We start from the raw sequence: 20,908 nt of genomic DNA on the forward strand, positions 1-20,908 counted from the left end.
TGGAATGGTTTTTTTTTAATTGAAAGACTTTAAACAGCGCTTTCTCAAAAGCGCTGACTAAGGTCTATATTTAAAAGCGCTTTTTAAAAGCGTTGTCTAAGGGGGGGTCTTAGACAGCGCTTTTTAAAAGCGCTGTCTAAGACCCCCCCTTAGACAGCGCTTTTAGTATTTTCTTGGAACATTTTCAGCGCTTTATTTTAATTTTAACCTTAGACAGCGCTTTCTGTTAAAAGCGCTGTCTAAGATGCGCTGTTAAAAGCGCTTTTTGGCGTAGTGTAGGTTAACTTCACCTTTTACCAAATCTCTACTCCTTTTTACCCCCTGCACATTGGTACAAATGTGAGAACCGCATCCAGTATCTAATACCCATGATACATAAGTAGATAAATTAATTTCAATAACAAAAATACTTGACGTTGAAGTCTCTACTCCATTCTTCTTATCTTCTAGGTACTTTGGGCAGTTTTTCTTCCAGTGTCCTGTCTTACTACAATGGAAGCAGGTGCCTTCCTTTGCTATGCCTCCACTAGGCTTCAAAGCAGGAGCAGTGGGTTTGGGTTTGGTAACTTCCTTGCCTTTCCCTGTATCACCCTTCTTGGTGGGTCTTTTGTTTTGTCTCTTTCCATTTCCGATCATCAGAATGGACTTCCCTTTTGTTTTCATATTCTCTCAGTAGTTCTTAACATGGCTAGCAGTTCAGGAAGAGGTTTGTCCATATCATTCATATTGAAATTAAGGATAAATTGACTGAATCTATCTGGAAATGATTGCAAGATCAAATCAGCCGCAAGTTCCTTTCCGAGGGGAAAACCCAACCTCTCAAGGTTCTCCACATACCCAATCATCTTGAGCACATCGGGACCTACAGGGACTCCCTCAACTAACATGCCTTGAAAAAAGGGATTTTTAAACTTCAAACCTTTCATGCCTTTCCTGCTCTTGATAGAGCATCTTCAGGTGTTCGATCATATCGAACGCTGCCATGTTCTCATGTTGCTTTTGCAACTCTGAGTTCATGGTAGCTAGCATGAGGCAAGAAGTTTCATTGGCATCATCGACATGCTTCTTATAAGCATCTCTTTCTGCCTTAGGTGCAGAACTAGGAGTTTCCTCTTCAGGAAGATGTTTCTCCAAAACATACAACTTTCTATCAAGTTTGAGGACAATCCTCAGATTTTGATGCTAATCCAGAAAATTTCTCCCAGATAATTTTTCCTTATCAAGGATTGATCATAAAATATTGTTTGAGGTGTTTGCTGTCATGATAATATACATGAAAATAATGAAAATATAAGTATCAATAACATATTTAATTAGGCCTTTAATTAAATATGCTCCCACTATTTTACTCAAAACAAATGACCGTCACCATTTGATTCGGAAAATCCCGTTGGAAGATTTTCTAGTGGGCCGGGATCCAAATTTCACTTTGTTTTAAGTCCACGTAGGCGGATTACAAAAAACTAGGTTATTTAGGTAAGAACTCCTTCCAATTGTATCTAATACAACTCTCAAATATTTTAGTTGGGTGAGTAACTCCTTATTCCAATCCATCACATGGATCATTTCCAACTCTTGCTTCTAAACATATATAATCTTATTATAATTTGTTTATTTAAGTTTGACCCATTGTTTTAGAAATTGGATATTACAATTATCCCATTGCACCTTACTAATATAGAATATGCACCTCGCGTAGGAGAAACCTACATTATTCGATACTAGTCTTGATGAGTGCTAAAACTTGGAAAGCATAAACTTAATATTTAATTTGAGGGAATTCGTAATTATTCTGATCTCACCGACTTATTTATCATATAAATCTTCTCTCATATGCATCAACATAAATTCACATGCATCAACATACATACAACATGAAACAGTTATGGCCCCTAGCGCAATTGTTCTTCCAAGGCAATGAGAGAACCTAAGCTAACCTAATAACGATCTAAGCTTCTCCAAGCAAGATCTTCAAGGTTGTCCTCCTTTGATATTGTATTCTTCTCTTTCTTCATAATATTATATTACATTAAAGAAACTCGTTTTACATACAAGGGAGTGAGATGAGAAAAAAAGGTACATTAAGAGATTAAAAGAGAGGCACGACACGCAGGTCGTATTTTAAAATCCCAAAACAAAATAAAGGAAAACTAAGGCCATAACCGATCACCACAAGAAAATAATAATAAACACATTATTATTATTAATTTAAATTTTGTTAATTAAATAAACCAAATTAAATTTCGGCGAGCGATCACACTACGTAGAGTTAGCCGGGGGTCCAACGGACAGGGGTCAAGGGGGCAGCGCCCCGGCGCAAAACTTTAATGAATAATTCATTTGAAATCGACGTCGATTTTCACATCAACACTTGATACTTTAAAGCACAACTCTTGCGCAATCACAACCCTAATCGCATAACTCTTTGACAACACAACCCTTGTACCGTCATGAACCCTAATGCACCAATTTCATACCATGAAACACACCTCGATTGTTAATTCAGTATGATTGATCAACACGTCATTGATTCATCATACTTTTGTCGGATTCTGAAGCAAATGACCATTGGTCGCTCAAAGGAAAACAACCATTAAGTGTTTGAATGAATGAGAGAGAAATAATATATCATATATACCGTATTTTGCATAATAATTACTAATATCATATATATAACTTGATCGATCTCAATTGTGTAACCTATGGACGATCAATGTATTGCTGCTTCACCATACTAACGTCGGATACTGAAGCATAGTTAACATCAATCATCCAAATCAGACACACCTGATGCACAATTTAATTACTCGCTTTTTCTTTGATTCATTATGTCTTTTAATCGTACTAATATAGAAAGTAAATAGCTATTAGATGCATGGTTTCGTAAGTGGATCTAATACCACTGAAGGAGAATAGCGATCCAAAACGCAGCGGAAATTAAATTTTTTCTCCTTTAGTGACCCTTATGAACGGGCATGATCAGTGATAGAATTGTTACCTCTTGTGGCGATTGAAACCTTTGATGCAGATCTAAGGAGTGATCATGAACGTTGAATGGTGACTCGCTTCTACTCAGTCCACACGAACGAATTCCTTCAATCTCAATGCTAGTTGTTACGAATGAAGGCTTTGAGTGAGAGAGAGAGAGAGAAACGGAATTTCAACTGCACAAATGCTTCTTCACAAGGGTTCTATTTATAGAACCAATTGTGTGGGCTGCAAGCTAGAAAGCCCACATAAGTGTATGTGGCCCATATCTTTTGATATGCCAAAATCACGTAAGCGCGTGGTACCTTACCATATTTCGTATTCTACTTAAGTACATCGTACCTTACTATGTTCTATAATTCACTTAAGTGCACTGTATCTTACGGTGTTCCTTATTTACTCTATCTCTCATCAATCCGTCTTTCTATGTGTGACCCTGTAGGTTTTTGCGACATTAGCAATTATATTAAATCACGTATTTAACATAATAATTAGTGAGCGGTATCTAGCAATACATCACTGCTACCCAAGACACGAAAATGTCATGTGATATGAGAAATCCTTTTGTGATAATACTTATGTGTATAATTACCATTTTTCCCCTATGTCTATATTGAACACAAGGCATAGACCGTGTCATCCTTGTCCAGTTAAATATTGCGCCCGTAGACATTTATCCTGTTATGCAGGATGGGAAAATTCCATCTAGGTCACTCATGTCCCTCATCATGCTTCGTGGAGTACCCATCAACTGTCTTTATGGTCATCCAGTTACGAACAATGTTTGATCAGCAATAAAGCACTAGTCTCTATATCTAGGGTCCATAGTGGTTTCAGGTCGAAGGGTGGTATACACCATTATCACCATGAGAATAACTTATGACACTTTGCATAACATTCTATATGGTATTCTCATAGCGGGTCAATCCAGTATAAATATTACTCCTAATATTCATACCTATGTTTAAGACTTGATAACTCCTTATCCATGATCCATGAGATGTGATCATCAGTCTATATACATAATAGTCTTAATGCTTTAACGTTATCCCACTTCACAACAAAGCTCGACTACAGATACTTTAAGAATAATTTCCTTATGTTTAATGAGATCTCATGCTTAAGTCACACTTGATACATTAAACAGACTATCTATTCTAGGGACTTTATTAAACAAACATAATAAAGAAAAATCTTTTTATTATTAATAAGTAATTTGATACATGTACCAAAAGTATTGGCCTCTAGGGCTTACACCAACAAAAGAAACTTTCAATTCTATCTTTCCCATAATCAAACTTGTCACCATCAAAGACTGGTGGTTTAGTGCTATAGTGATCTCTCCCATTGTTGTTAGTAGCGGCAACATTGTTGTTAGTAACGACCATTATTTCTCACACAAACTAGATCGGTACTGAACACAGTGAAATGTTGATAAAAACTTTATCATACTCAGAATTGGGGTTTTTATTCCAATTGAAGGTGTGAAAAACATAAGAAATAGGGTGTTTGAATTGGGTTTTAAAAATAAAAGCTTTTTACCAACTCAAGAACACCATACAATACTAAGAACAATAAGATAAATACACAAGTATTTTTATCCTGGTTCACTTGAAATCAAAGCTATTTCAGTCCACCTGCCATGGTGATTTCTCCTTATACCCAAGGACTTAATCCACTATACCCAAACAGATTGCAGAACAAACACAAAGAACAACTTTCTTTGTCTTCTCAAGGATCTGACTAAACTTAGTCTCCTTAACGAAATACAAACAAACAGTTCAAATAAGATTTTTGTGTGTTACAAGATGCTTCTACACAACTAGGTTTTACACAAATGAAATACAAAACACTTAAAGAAAAAATGTGGACAAAGTTGATAGATTTTTCATGTAGAAAATAGACTTGTCAATTTGTAGCAGTAGCGTTAGCAATAGCAGCATTAGCGTTTGCATTATCAATAGCAGCCTTCTTCAAGTCTCCAAGTCCCACTTATATAGCATAATAAAGGTACCATTGGTGGGAAATTTGGGAATATCAAAAGAGGCCTTATCCACTAGCGGATTAGTGACAGGTGTGAAGAATAGTAATATCCTTCGCCTACATTTTCAAGTAGTGGAAAGAATATTTTCGATTCGTACCATATACTATTTGATCACATATCTTTTGATCTTATTTTTAATTCCATTAGCTTATAATGAACGGTTGATAAAGAATGAAAAGAAGAAACATAAATCTGAAATCAGAATCTTCAGAATCTTCATCTTTGTACCCAAACTTCAGAATCTTCATTCAGAAACTTGACCACGTCAGTGTCTGGCTTGAGATCTTCAAAACCTTCAATTAAGTAACCAAACTTCATACATGAAAATAATGAAAATATAAGTATCAATAACATATTTAATTGTGCCTTTAATTAAATATGCTCCCACTATTTTACTCAAAACAAATGACCCTCACCATTTGATTCGGAAAATCCCGTTGGAAGATTTTCTAGTGGGTCGAGATCCACATTTCACTTTGTTTTAAGTCCACGTAGGCGGATTACACAAAACTAGGTTATTTAGGTAGGAACTCCTTCCAATTGTATCTAATACAACTCTCAAATATTTTATTTGGTTGAATAACTTCTTATTCCAATCCAATATATGGATCATTTCCAACTATTGCTTCTAAACATATATAATATTATTATAATTTGTTTAGTTAAATTTGACCCATTGTTTTAGCAATTGGATATTACAATTATCCCATTGCACCTTACTAATATAGAACATGCACCTCGTGTAGGCGAAACCTACATTAATCGATACTAGTCTTGATGAGTGCTAAAACTTGGAAAGCATAAACTTAATATTTTATTTGAGGGAATTTACAATAATTCTTATCTCACCGACTTGTTTATCATATAAATCGTCTCTCACATGCATCAACATACATTCACATGCATCAACATACATAATGAAACAGTTATGTCCCCTAGCGCAATTATTCTCCCAAGCCAATGAGAGAATCTAAGCTAACCTAATAACGATCTAAGCTTCTCCAAGCAAGATCTTCAAGGTTGTCCTCCTTTGATATTGTATTCTTCTCTTTCTTCATAACATTACATTACATAAAAGAAACTCGTTTTACATACGTGGGAGTGAGATGAGAAAAGAAGTTACATTAAGAGATTAAAAGAGAGGCACGACACGCAGGTCGTATTTTAAAATACCAAAACAAAATAAAGGAAAACTAAGGCCATAATCGTTCACCACAAGATAATAATAATAAACGCATTATTATTGTTAATTTAAATTTTGTTAATTAATTAAAACTAAATTAAATTTCGGCGACTGATCACACTATGCAGAGTTAGCCGGGGGTTCCGGTACCCAGTCAGCGGACGAGGGTCAAGGGGGCAGCACCCCGAAGCAAAATTTTAATGAACAATTCATTTGAAATCGACGTTGTTTTTCACATCAACACTTGATACTTTAAAGCACAACTCTTGCGCAGTCACAACCCTAATCGCATAACTCTTTGACAACACAACCCTTATGCCGTCATAAACCCTAATGCACCAATTTCAGACTGTCAAACACACCTTGATTGTTAATTCAGTATGATTAATCAACATGTCATTGCTTCACCATACTAATGTCGGATCAAGAAGCAAATGACCATTGATCGCTCAAAGAAAAACAATCATTAAGTGTTTGAATGAACGAAACCGAAACAGTATATCATATATACCGTATTTTGCATCAGGATTACTTATATCATATATATAACTTGATCGATCTCAATTGCGTAACCTATGGACGACCGATGTATCGTTGCTTCACCATAATAACATCGGATTCCGAAGCATAGTCAACATCAATCATCCAAATCGTACACACATGATGCCAAATTTAATTACTCGTTTATTCTTTGATTCATCATGTCTTTTAATCGTATTAATACAGAAAATAAACAGCTATCAAACGCATGGTTTCGTAAGTGGCTCTGATACCCCTATAGGAGAAGAGCGATCCAAAACACAACGAAATTTAAAATTTTCTCCTTTAGTGATCCTTACGAATGGGCATGATCAGTGATAGAATCGTTACCTCTTGTGGAGATTGAAACCTTTGATGCAGATCTACGGAGCAATCATGAACTTTGAATGGTGACAACGCCTCTACTCAGTCCACATGAACGGATTCCTTCAATCTCAGTACTAGCTGCTACGAATGAAGGCTTTGAGTAAGAGAGAAAGAGAAACGAAATTACAACTGCACAAATGCTTTTGCACAAGGGTTCTATTTATAGAACCACTTGTGTGGGTTGTAAGCTAAAAATCCCACTTAAGTGTATGTCGCTTATATCTTATATTATGTCAAAATCACATAAGCGCGTGGTACCTTACCATATTTCATATTCTACTTAAGTACATCGTACCTTACGATGTTCTACAATTCACTTAAGTACATTGTACCTTAAAGTGTTAGTTACTCTATCTCTCATCAATCCATCCTTTTGTGTGTGACCCTGTAGGTTTTCGCGGCATTGCCAATTATATTAAATCACGTATTTAACATAATAAATAGTGAGCGGTATCTAGCAATACATCACTGCTACCTAAGACACAAAAGTGTCATGTGATTTGACAAATCCTTTTGTGATAATACTTATGTGTGCAATTACCCTTTTTCCCTTATGTCTATATTGAACACAAGGCATAGACAGTGTCATCCTTGTCCTGTTCAATATTGGGCTCATAGACATTTATCCTATTACGTAGGATGGGAAAATTCCATCTAGGTCACTGATGTCCCTCAGTATGCTTCGTGGAGTACCCATCAACTGTCTTTATGGTCATCTAGTTACGGACAATGTTTGATCAACAATAAGGCACTCGACTCTACATCTAGGGTCCATAGTGGTTTGGTATACACCATTATCACCATGAGAATAACTTATTACACTCTATATAACATGCTATATAGTATTCTCATAACGGGTCAATCCAGTATAAATGTTACTCTTAATATTCATACTTATGTTTAAAACTTGATAACTCTTTATCCATGATACATGAGATGTGATCATCGGTCTATATACATAATAGTCTTAATGCTTTAATGTTATTCCACTTTACAATAAATATCGACTATGGATACTTTAAGAATAATGACCTTATGTTTAATGTGATCTCATGATTAAGTCACACTTGATACATTAAATGAACTAGCTATTCTAGGGACTTTATTAAACAAACATAATAAAGAAAAAGCCTTTTATTATTAATAAATAATTTGATACAAGTACCAAAAGTATTGGCCTCTAGGGCTTACACCAACAAAAATATCTACACAGCGGAATAACCATTCAGTCGCCAGGTAAGCAAGACATCACTCTATCTTGTCCTTACCCTTCACCTGCTCATAACCACCTGAAAAATAATCAACAACATGGGGCGAGATAATAATCTCAGTGGGTTCCCTATCTTATGGTTCCACTCGGCTCTACAAGGTTTTCTAATCAATATTCAACTCAAGTCAACAAGGGAACAAATACTTGAGAGATGGGGAAACTAACTCGCAATGTATGGCAACATGCACCTGAGTTCTCACAACTTAACCACGAATATTATTCAGATCCAGGAAACATCAATTCCCGAATGGACTTACGTCTAAGCCAGGTCCGGTTCATGCATGCTCGTATGATTCGACTTTCGCGGTGGATATCGGGTCCTCTATGAGGCTTAATCCCCGTTTCAAGCGACCGTCACCCGTATGAGACTCAAACCCAATTGAGGCTCGAATCATCAGTCTCACATCCTAATGCTTACTCATCTAAGCATACCAAATAGAGATGTGCACTATCACAGAAAACACACATTCTGAATACATGATCGGTTTCATAAATCATCGGTTCCATGAACCAAACAAAATCTGTCAATCTCAGGTGACTTCATTCACCATAATACATAAATAATAACATGGCATGTTCCATACAATGTGTCTCATTCTCAATCATGGCAACAATTTGTCCACGACCTCCACATAAGCGTCGTACGAATGAATACCGTCATCCAATGTTATCTAAGTTATAAACCTCACTCATGACCTAATACCAATCCTAGGTTAACTTACTATAATCATCATGTAATTTTCACCATTAGCATGTATTCAACATAAGCATAGCATCACAAATGATTAATGGTTGGAAGAATGCATTTAGAAACACTTAAGAAATGGATTTTGAAGATTCTAACATAAGTCAATTTGGTTGTGGAGGACCAATCAATTGGTTCCTCTCACATTTCTGTTTTTCAAAGTTTGCTGAGGATCAATCAATTGATCCTGAGTGTCAATCGATTGACTCACTAAAATTTTCCACTGTTCATATACAGACGGTTTATGCAAACGATTGTAATACACTGTCAATCGATTGGTCCTGTGAAAATCACATTTTCTGCAAAACAAAAGGATCGTGCAATCGATTGGTTGCAGGGACCAATCGATTGGTCCACTCACATTTTCACATTTCCAATTCATGGAACACCATATCCTCTGTTACTCCATTTCTAACAAAACACCACTTCTTCTTCCAACAAAACCCATCATACTACATGTTCTTATACACATATAACTCAAGGATTCCAAGCTCATAATCACAAGGATTTGAAGGTCATGATCACAACTAATCATTTTACCACAACCATAGCAAATCATGTTATCACAACAATCATAAGAACACATCAAAGCACATGTTCATGGAAATCAACAAGAGCAAGAAAAATATTCATCATATAGTAGGGATTTTCATGATTTGTCTATGATTCTACAACCCTAATCTTCTAGAAATCTAGGGTTTCTAACTAGAACCCTGATCACACTAAAATTTACGTATTTTCGACTCCGGTTTCACATGCATTCTAGTCATTTTATTGTCATTTTGTTGTGTTATTACTGTGTTTTCCTTTGTTTTCAGGTTCTTACCTTAATAGGAGCCCCGATCGAGAAAAGGAGCGAAAAAGAGCCAAAAACCCTAAAAATCAGCATTTTGCTCTTATGGCCTACCCAATGGCGGGCGCCACAGTCCAAGCCATGACGTGTCCAATTCAAACTTCCATCAACTCCCACGTTTTCCCACCACTTCCACTAAGGCGCCCCACTTTGTGCTTGTGGCGGGCGCCATGGCCTTGTGGCGGGCGCCACAAGAGGAAAACGGTTTCCTCTATTTTCAAGTTGAAGGGCATCCAAGTCAATTCCACCTTTTTTATTTCCTTATAAATAGAAACGCGAATTCAGTTTTACAATCACCCAAACTTAGAGCAGACGAAGATCCGAATGTCGGAACAAGGCGAAATCAGAAGCAACTTTGTTTCACTTAGGCATATATTCAGTTTTATAAAGTGGTAATCGCTTCGCATTGGAGTGTTACCACAATTGTGTAATTGAGTCTGTGATAGAGTCTGTACTCGAGTTTGGAGCACTTTGGAAGGAAGTTAATCCTGCCGCCATTTTCTTTTCCGCATTGCAATTTACTCAGCCCTCCGATTGGAGCAGGTTTTTATTACTCGCCTTTACTTTATTTATTTTCCGCACTCGCCTTTACTTTATTTATTTTCCGCACTCACCTTTACTTTATTTATTTCCCGCACTCGCTTTTATTTTATTTATTTCCTCGCACTCGCTTTAAATAATTTACTTTCCGCACTCGCACTACTTTCATTTATTTTCCGCACTCGCTTTAAATTATTTACTTTCCGCACTCGCACTACTTTCATTTATTTTAATGCACTTTTACTTTACCATATCTAGCTAAATTTATAAGGCTAGAATGTAAGGATCGTAATTAAACCAGTAATCCGTACAATTGTTCGTAGAAACGCTTAAGGGCTATTTTAACTTTCAAATTAAGTTTTCCCGCACTTCAATTCCGTTGGGTAAGATCGAAAGCCGTCCAACGTCTTTTTAAACTTAATTGTTTTTAACTATTTCAAAAACAGCGAAACCGCTTTGTTTAGTTCATTAGGAGTTTTTAACATTAAGAAGAAAAGAGATTTTAAAACTATTTTCGGACGCGTTTATAAGTTTAGAGTCTGGTTCGTAAGAACCTCTTTTGGTTAAGAAATCCAGGTTATAATACTTTTCAACTTATTCAAGATACTATATTTCTTAAAAATAGGTTTACTCTCTAACGCAATGCGCGCCTTTTTATAAGTGACAATAAGAGGGTTTGATTAGGGAGTACAACTCGGTTCTGAATACGCGAAAGCGACAGTTCCTGTTAAATTAGTTCTTTTTAAAATAGGAAATATTGCCCATAAGTAGTTCTATTAGCAAGTACTTGGATTATCAATTGATTACGTGAATTACATTCGACCCTGTCTTTATTAATTATATTCTATTTTAATACTTTACTTTTTATTGCACACTACAAAAACACTTATTTTGATTGCCTTTGATAAACACCATAACGACAGATAACGATAGATTGATACTTGGTCTCTGTGATTCGATAATCTTTTATATTACTCTGACGCGTTCATACACTTGCGAACACCAAGTTTTCCAACGCATCAAGTTTTTGGCGCCGTTGCCGGGGACCAATTTTGTCAAATTTCATTTTCCTGTTGTTATATCGTTTAGACTTAGGTTATTTCCCTCCGGTCGATGCGAAGAACTCGCAGCACCGGAAGTTTAAGTTTAGTAAATCTTCTGGCGGAACCTGAACGTTACGCTCGCGCACGTTTATTCTTTCATAGAATTAAGAGAGCTATGACCGAAGATCAAAACCAAAGACCTCTTAAGGACTTTGCTCAACCATCTAATGAAGAACCTAATTTTAGTATAGTAAACCCAACTATCCCAGCCAATAATTTTGAACTTAAACCATCCCTGTTGGAACTAGTGCAACAGAGACAATTCGCGGGTCTCGCTACCGAGAACCCTAACCAACATTTAAAAATATTTCTTCAATTAGCAGATACTTTTAAAACCAATGGAGTTTCTCCTGAGGCAATACGTTTAAGATTATTTCCTTTTTCCCTCAGAGATAAAGCTCTATCATGGTTAGATTCCCTTCCACCCAATTCCATTACGACTTGGGATAACCTTAGAAGAGTTTTTCTTGCTAGATATTTTCCCCCGAGTAAGACCGTCGTTCTTCGAAACCATATAACTAGATTTACCCAAAACCATGGAGAATCGTTGTTCGAAGCTTGGGAGAGATATAAAGAGTTGTTACGAGCATGCCCACATCATGGCTTAGAAAATTGGTTAATCATTCAAACCTTCTATAATGGACTTCATTATAACACAAAGATGACCATCGACGCTGCCGCAGGCGGTGCTCTGATGAACAAACCTTACCCTGAAGCTAGTGCCCTCATCGAAGACATGGCTCAAAACCATCAATCATGGGAAGTCGAACGAGCGACAGTGGAGAAGAAGGAAGCCCAAGGAGGAGTGCATGAACTAAGCTCTATAGACATGATGCAAGCTAAAATGGACGCATTAGCCCTAAAAGTCGAGCATATATGCACGAACCCGAATACTGTAGCCGCGGTTTCATCGGATTGTGAGATATGTGGAACCCAATGACACAAATCCGCAGAATGCAGTCTATTGAATGAAACCCACTCCGAGCAAGTGAACTACACCCAAGGGAACCCATATTCAAATACCTATAACCATGGATGGAGGAATCACCCTAACTTCTCCTATAAAAACAATAACCCTATTCAAAATAATGCACCTCCGAGACCTAGTTATCAAGCCCCTAGATCAAATCAACCTATGCAACCCGTACCACCAAAACCGAGCCTTGAGAAAATTATGGAAAATTTTATCACCGCTCAAACCCAACAAAACAAGGAGTTCATGAACCAAAACATTCATGTTAACGAATTGATTACTCAGTTAGGAACCAAGGTTGACCAAATAGTTACTCATACCAAGATGCTTGAAACCCAGATCTCTCAGGTAGCTTTAAACCAAGCCCCTCAGACTACACCTGGAGGATAATTTCCTGGACAACCTCAACAAAATCCGAGAGGACAAGCCAATGCCATTACCCTAAGAAGTGGGAACGCTTATGATGAGCCACCAAACCCAAGATTAAGTGAACCCGAAACTTCTAAGGAATGTACCAAACCCCCGGACGAAGTAAAGGAACCAGAGGAATCTGAAAACCAGGAAGGTCGAGATAAAGGAGAAGAACCTAAAGATAAAATTTACGTACCGCCCCCGCCATATAAACCACCTATACCATATCCCCAAAGACTCAAACAAACCCAGACCAATAAACAGTATCAAAAATTTATTAAAGTTATAGAAAAACTTCATGTAGAAATCCCTTTCACAGAAGCCATCACCCAAATACCTTCTTATGCAAAGTTTCTGAAAGACATCCTTACCAACAAAAACGTAGACTTGACGATCCGAAGCCTTTGGAATGTAATGCTATTTCCGAGGACAAATTAACAAAGAAAGATAAAGATCCTGGAAATTTCTCCATTCCTTGTCTTTTGGGTAATCATGTCATCGAAAAAGCTTTTCTAGACTTAGGAGCTAGTGTGAGCTTAATACCTCTAGCAGTTTGTGAGAGATTAAATTTAGGAGAATTACAACCCACTAAGATGTCACTTCAGTTAGCCGATAGATCTGTCAAATATCCGATAGGCATTTTAGAAGATGTTCCTGTTAGGATAGGTCAACTATTCATCCCTACTGATTTTGTCGTCATGGACATCAAAGAAGACAATGATATACCAATTCTTCTAGGTAGACCGTTCTTATCGACTGCAGGAGCCATAATAGATGTCAAGAAAGGAAAGTTGACATTTGAAGTAGGCGACGAGAAAATAGAATTTATACTTTCGAAATTTCTTATGGCACCTGTGATGGGAGACTCGTGTTATGCCTTAGATATCATTGATGAATGTGTTAGAGAATTAGAACAAAAAGAAATTATTAAGTTACCATCGACCCCCATAAAGGAAGATTATGACTTTAAAGAACCTTACATCGATGATAACCTTTACGAATGTTTATCCCTTACCCCAGATCCTATACCATGCCCTAAGAAACCAACCTTAGAACTTAAGGAGCTGCCTAAGAACCTGAGATATGAGTTCCTCGATGAAAAGATGAACCGTCCAGTTATAGTTAGTGCTACCTTGAGCCAAGAGGAGACGAACCAACTTTTAGACGTTTTACGAAGATATCCCTCGGCCTTAGGATATAATATCTCTGGCCTGAAAGGTATAAGCCCATCTGTATGCATGCATCGGATTTCGCTCGAAGAAGATTCAAAACCCTCTAGGGAGCATCAGAGAAGAATAAACCCTATAATGAGTGATGTTGTTAAGAAGGAAGTTCTTAAGTTACTTGAAGCAGGTATAATATATCAGATCTTAGTAGCTGTAGACTATGTGTCTAAGTGGATTGAAGCTATAGCTGCACCCACAAACGACACTAGGATAGTAATCAAACTATTTAAAAATTATATATTCCCTAGATTTGGAACACCACGTTTAGTCATAAGCGATGGAGGATCACACTTTATATCGAGAATATTTGACAAACTTTTAAGAAAATATGGAGTTAGGCATAGAGTAGCAACACCATACCACCCACAAACTAGTGGCCAAGTAGAAGTAGCTAATAGGGAGATAAAACAAATCCTAGAGAAAACTGTTTCTATTTCTAGGAGAGACTGGTCTCAGAAGCTTCAAGAAGCATTATGGGCCTATAGAACCGCTTTCAAAACCCCTATAGGAACTACTCCTTACCAACTAGTTTATGGAAAATCATGTCACTTACCATTCGAGTTAGAGCATAAGGCCTATTGGGCCATTAAAACTTTGAATTTAGACTACTTAGCTGCTGGAGAAAAGCGTACCCTAGACATTCATAAATTAGAAGAACTTAGGCAATCTGCCTACGAGAATGCAAAAATATATAAAGAGAGGACAAAAGCCTATCATGACAAAAGAATAGTAAAGAAAAACTTCAATGTAGGCGATTCTGTTCTCCTTTTCAACACTAGGTTACGACTCTTCCCTGGAAAGCTACGTTCAAGATGGACTGGTCCCTTCGAAGTATCCAAGATTCTGAGATCCGGAGCCGTAGAAATCAAGAACGATACCTGTAGTCCATTCCTTGTAAATGGACAAAGACTGAAGCTCTACGAAGGAGGAGACATTCCAGCATACTACTCGAGCCACACCCTGATTGATCCACCGATTCATACTACTACAGGTGTATAAATTCTGATCGTCAAGCTAATGACGTTAAACAAGCGCTGCGTGGGAGGCAACCCATGGTTTTTCTTTTCATTTTACTTTTTTCGCATTTATTTACATTTATTTTTATTTTTATTTTTATTTTATCTTATTTTGCATTGAGACTAAAGTTTGAATGGTTTGTATTTTTAGGATCACTTTCCTAACTTTTACAGGATGCAGGGTTTTGATGACATGCATGTTGCCTATAGAGACAATGCTCAGAGGGAGCGCTACATTGCTTTATACCAGCGCCCTATGGCACCCACACGTTACCCTGATCAGCATTGTATGGAGGCACTGGGTATCGAGCCTAGTATCCGATTCCTTAGCCACCAGCTCCACTGGGACGCATTTGCTGATGACTTGAGTAACACATATAGGAACCTGACTTTGGAGTTCCTGAGTTCATTCGACTACGACCCATATTCTGGACCAGATGGGTATGCTGCTTTTAGGCTCTTTGGAGTTGAGTACTCCTTCAGCCAGAAAGAGTTCGACGACTTATTAGGTTTCCAGACTACTCCTGATGCTATCCCGGAGACACCTTTGGGATATTTCCTGGGTAAGGAAGTGGAGAAGTTTTTGAGTGATATATCAGGTGGCGGAAGCCAGGATCCATCTACGCAGTTATCTTATGTCATACATAACCCAGCCTTCAGATATTTTCAGATGATATTAGCACATTCCTTCTTGGGGAGACAGGATGCAGAGACACTACTGAGTGAAGAGGAGATCTTCCTATTATTTTGCGCATCCTAGTCTCGCCCAGTAGCATGTGGGAACTTTTTATTGAATAATCTCAGCGGTATCTCTAGATCCACCGAAGGAGTCATCCATGTTAGTGGAATCATCACACAGATTGTTGTCGCTTTAGATCTATCTCGCAAGCTGTTGCATCTTCGGACCTACTGTGGATATACTACCATGGACATCGATTTCTGTTTGACCAGAGGATTGATGAGGAGAGCCTCTTTCCATCCATGTCAGTTCCAACTACTAGTCGACAGCGAGGCCATCCATTACTTCACATTGCCAGACCCTATGATGACCAGTGTGCATGATCCAGCGAATTGGAGTTATGCTCTAGAGGGCCAGGGAGAGACCGTTGAGGAGCCGAGATCGCCCCCAGTTGCTGAATACACACCTGCACCACCATCTCCTAGAATCATTTATCTCTCTAATAATCATTCATTGCAGACACCCGACATACGCACCCAGATCGCTGAGTGCCGTAGAGAGATTGCAGAGCTTAGACAGGAAGTGGCGGACTTAACTTTACATATGGGAGTGTCTGATCTCACCCATGCTACTGAAGCCGATTATCTATATCAGGAGATCGCCGAGCTCAGGCAGGAGATAGCCGTGCTCCGTGAATCCACTCAGGCAGACGACCACCCTAATACCTGATCTCACCATTTCAGTGTATTTCTCTTTATTTATATATATATATATATATATATATATATATATTATATATATATATATAATATATATATATATATAATATATATTATATAATATATATTTATCGTATTTGCATTTCTCATTTTACATTATCGCATTTGAATATTATATAAACTACTACCGTAGATTAGTATTTCTATTTTTATCTATATATGTTTTATATTTATTTTATTTTGCATTTTAATTTTTTTTCTTCAGTTATTTATTTATATTTACATTTAATTTCCATTCTTGTTTTTGTTTCAGTTTCACTTTTTATTTTTCGTTTTTTTTTACTTTTATAATTATGCAAGTCAAAGAAACTAGGAGAATCACAAGACAAATGCTATCCAGACCCCCCCCCCCCCCAAAGCCAAAAGACAAGCGAAGCCCAAACCAAAGGACCAAAATCTGGCCCAGCAGGATTTTGCCTTGTGGCGCCCGCCATAGGACCTGTGGCGCCCGCCACAGCGTCTGTAAATGGTCGGGGCAGACCACTTTTCTTCACCATTTTTGCAACTTACAACCTCCAAAACCCATTTTTTTCACCTTGGAAAAAGCCCTTGAACCCATAAAAAGCTCATACTTTCCTAACCATCATACCACACAAATCACAAATCCACTTTCCATTTTCAATTTCATCCGCCGGATTTTGTAAAAATCAACCTTTTCACCAACCACTTCATATTCTTCATCCACATTTCAAGAGCATTCAAATGGAGTTTAACGGATTCGTTCTTCGAGGAGGGAAACCAGGGGAGAGACAAAGAAAAATCATTGAACGGTTGCAAAATCGGGAACTTCTCCCGACAAGGTATGTTGACGAAGATTGTCTATATACTTTAGGTATCTACCATAGAATTTTCCATTTATTATACTTCTTAGGTTTGCATAATTTCTTTATCAACAAAGAACCCACCTATGAGCTGCTGACAATTGAATTTTTAAGTTCTTTAATTTATGTTGTCCGCCCTAACACTACTAGCACAATCGGTACTGTTCAATTTAGAATGTTTGTTGTTGAATACCAATTCAGTACCGATGAACTAGCCAGTCTGTTAGGGATCCCTCATGGGGAGGGCGCTATTTGTGAGGCCCCTTTGGATTCCGAAGGGGCTGTTGAGGTATTTTCCTTCTGGGAGCTTCTATCAAACACTTCCATTAACTCTTTTGAAGGAGTTCTTGCCTCAACCATCCATAACCCGGCCATCAGAGTTTTTAGATATCTGTTGGCATGCACTGTTTTTGGCCGGGAGAATCCAAATAAGGTTAACGCTAGAGAGCTTCTATTTTTGCAAGGAAGCCTCACAAATAGGAAAATTAATTCGGTTCCGTTCATGCTCGCCCATATGATTTTAACTCTAAATAAGGCGGGACCGATTTCTTTTGGTGGATTAATTACGTCTATTGCTCGGGCACTTAACCTGAACAATGAGTTGGCTACCCTAGACCCCTTACCTCCTCGCACAATTAACTTAAAATTTTTGAGAGACATGAAATTGTGTCGTTCAAGGAGAGAAGGAGGTTATACACTTATGATTCATGGTGTAGCCATCCCATCTGTTATTCTACCTTGCACTAGACGTACAGATATACGTGATGAGAGGAATTGGACCTACGATTTAAATGCTCCACCTGTTTTGGGTCCTCTTCCTCCTAACATTCCTAATGAGGCGGGACCAGACACAGATGATGAATATGATCGGAGAGAGAGATCTCCCGTACCACATGTGTCCCCCCATCATCCTCCACCACCACACACCGCACCATCTTCTTCTGCAGGTACCACTCCTGGCTTCTATATTACAGAGGAGATGTGGAGAGACCACATGGCTAGAGAGCAGAGGCGCGATGACCTACTCTCTACCATCCAGCAACAAATGACGGATAATATGAACTTCATGCAAGAATCGCAGCGGAGGACAGACAGGTCCTATGACACTGTTCTACAGTCTCTGCAAGTGATCACAGACTCACAGGCCCGTCAACAACATTACCACCAGCAACACATTGCTCTCGTAGAAAACACTCAGGGTACCATTTTAGGCCACCTTCGAGACGTGATGACCGCTCAGGATGCCCTGTAGACGAGGATGGATCAGAGAGACCGTCGTCGTACCCGATCCCGTCGTCCACCTCAGGATGGCGAGGGCACTAGTGGTCAACAATAGATTTCCAGGTAACTCTTCCTTATCTTATTTCGAAACATTGAGGACAATGTTCGATTTAAGTGTGGGAGGAGACTCTATCGTCTTTTCTTTATTGTTTTTCTCGTTTTTCCTTTATCGTTTTTCTTTGCTGTTTTTAGATAGTTTATTTCCTTTTAGTTGTTTATTTTGCTTTTTAGTATAATGCATGAGTCTGACGAGTCACCAAATATAGTAGATCCTTAGTACAATCCTACCTCCCCATACCTCTAGCCCCACCAAAAATTTTTGCAAAAGAAAATAGGTGTTATTTCGAAAGTTTTCAGGTTTTAAGGACATGTTTTGAGTAAGGATGCGGTGACTTGGGAGAACTTTGCGAAACATCAGTATCTGTTTTAGCACCATAAACTTCGTAAATATAGGAATCATTCCGGAAACCCCATATACCATGGCCTTAATCATCATTTCCGTATAAGTCCTTAGTAGTTTATCTCAGCAGTCAGCTCCGGCCTACGCATCCTCTACGTAGGGGACCGATGCAAATAAGTGAATGATCCAGAAAAAAACAAAAAAACAAAATAAAGCAAAAAGGCAACTCCGGTATAGGTGACCCTCACAAAGTCGTTTAAACCAAAGGATTGTAAAAAATTGCTACAAAAAGAAAAAGAAAAAGAAAAGCAGTACCCACTGTTGGTTGGTTCAGAGGTATCTGGAACTGAACTCGGTAGGGCGGATTACGATCCGATCTTCTACAACTACAGTTGGGTCCAATAAAAGGGCTTACACATGTTTATGTGCCAGAAACCCCAAGCTCTGATCATAATCACTAACAGGCCACTCTACTATGAAGCATGTACGGATAACGGGCTTAATGTGATTGCACCTGAATGAAAAGGACACAAAAGAGATGAAGAGGCAGGCCTAGGTATTGTGGGATAATATGGGTTGGTTAATATAGGAATGAAGTTTATGTCCGTATTTGCGGATTAGTGTCACCATGATACCCTTAGTTCACTCAGTTAGTACCTATCACTGCATCCCGACTTAAACTTGGAATTTTTATCTGAAGCACTCGTTTACACAAATTTTCTTTTATGAGTTTTTTTTCAATGTTTTGCTTGAGGACAAGCAAAGGTTTAAGTGTGGGAGAGTTTGATCACACTAAAATTTACGTATTTTCGACTCCGATTTCACATGCATACTAGTCATTTTAGTGTCATTTTGTTGTGTTATTACTGTGTTTTCCTTTGTTTTCAGGTTTTTACCTTAATAGGAGCCCCGATCGAGAAAAGGAGCGAAAAAGAGCCAAAAACCCTAAAAATCAGCATTTTGCTCTTCTGGCCTATCCAATGGCGGGCGCCACAGTCCAAGCCATGACGTGTCCAATTCAAACTTCCATCAACTCCCACGTTTTCCCACCACTTCCACTAAGGCGCCCCACTTTGTGCTTGTGGCGGGCGCCATGGCCTCGTGGCGGGCGCCACAAGAGGAAAACGGTTTCCTCTATTTTCAAGTTGAAGGGAATCCAAGTCAATTCCACCTTTTTTATTTCCCTATAAATAGAAACGCGAATTCAGTTTTACAATCACCCAAACTTAGAGCAGACGAAGATCCGAACGTCGGAACAAGGCGAAATCAGAAGCAACTTTGTTTCACTTAGGCATATATTCAGTTTTATAAAGTGGTAATCGCTTCGCATTGGAGTGTTACCATAATTGTGTAATTGAGTCTGTGATAGAATCTGTACTCGAGTTTGGAGCACTTTGGAAGGAAGTTAATCCTGCCGCCATTTTCTTTTCCGCATTGCAATTTACTCAGCCCTCCGATTGGAGCAGGATTTTATTACTCGCCTTTACTTTATTTATTTTCCGCACTCGCCTTTACTTTATTTATTTTCCGCACTCGCATTTACTTTATTTATTTCCCGCACTCGCTTTTATTTTATTTATTTCCTCGCACTCGCTTTAAATTATTTACTTTCCGCACTCGCACTACTTTCATTTATTTTCCGCACTCGCTTTAAATTATTTACTTTCCGCAGTCGCACTACTTTCATTTA

General features: G+C 38.1%; 1 non-coding gene across 1 annotated transcript; it reads right to left on the bottom strand.

Moving 5' to 3' along the window:
- Positions 1–12,131: 12,131 nt before the first annotated feature.
- Positions 12,132–12,238, bottom strand: LOC127133027 (small nucleolar RNA R71). The gene has a single exon (XR_007807026.1). It is a non-coding gene; the product is annotated as a small nucleolar RNA R71 (small nucleolar RNA).
- Positions 12,239–20,908: the final 8,670 nt, after the last annotated feature.

This window comes from Lathyrus oleraceus, chromosome 3, assembly GCF_024323335.1.
Source record: "Lathyrus oleraceus cultivar Zhongwan6 chromosome 3, CAAS_Psat_ZW6_1.0, whole genome shotgun sequence".
In the NCBI taxonomy this organism is placed as follows: Eukaryota; Viridiplantae; Streptophyta; class Magnoliopsida; order Fabales; family Fabaceae; genus Lathyrus; species Lathyrus oleraceus.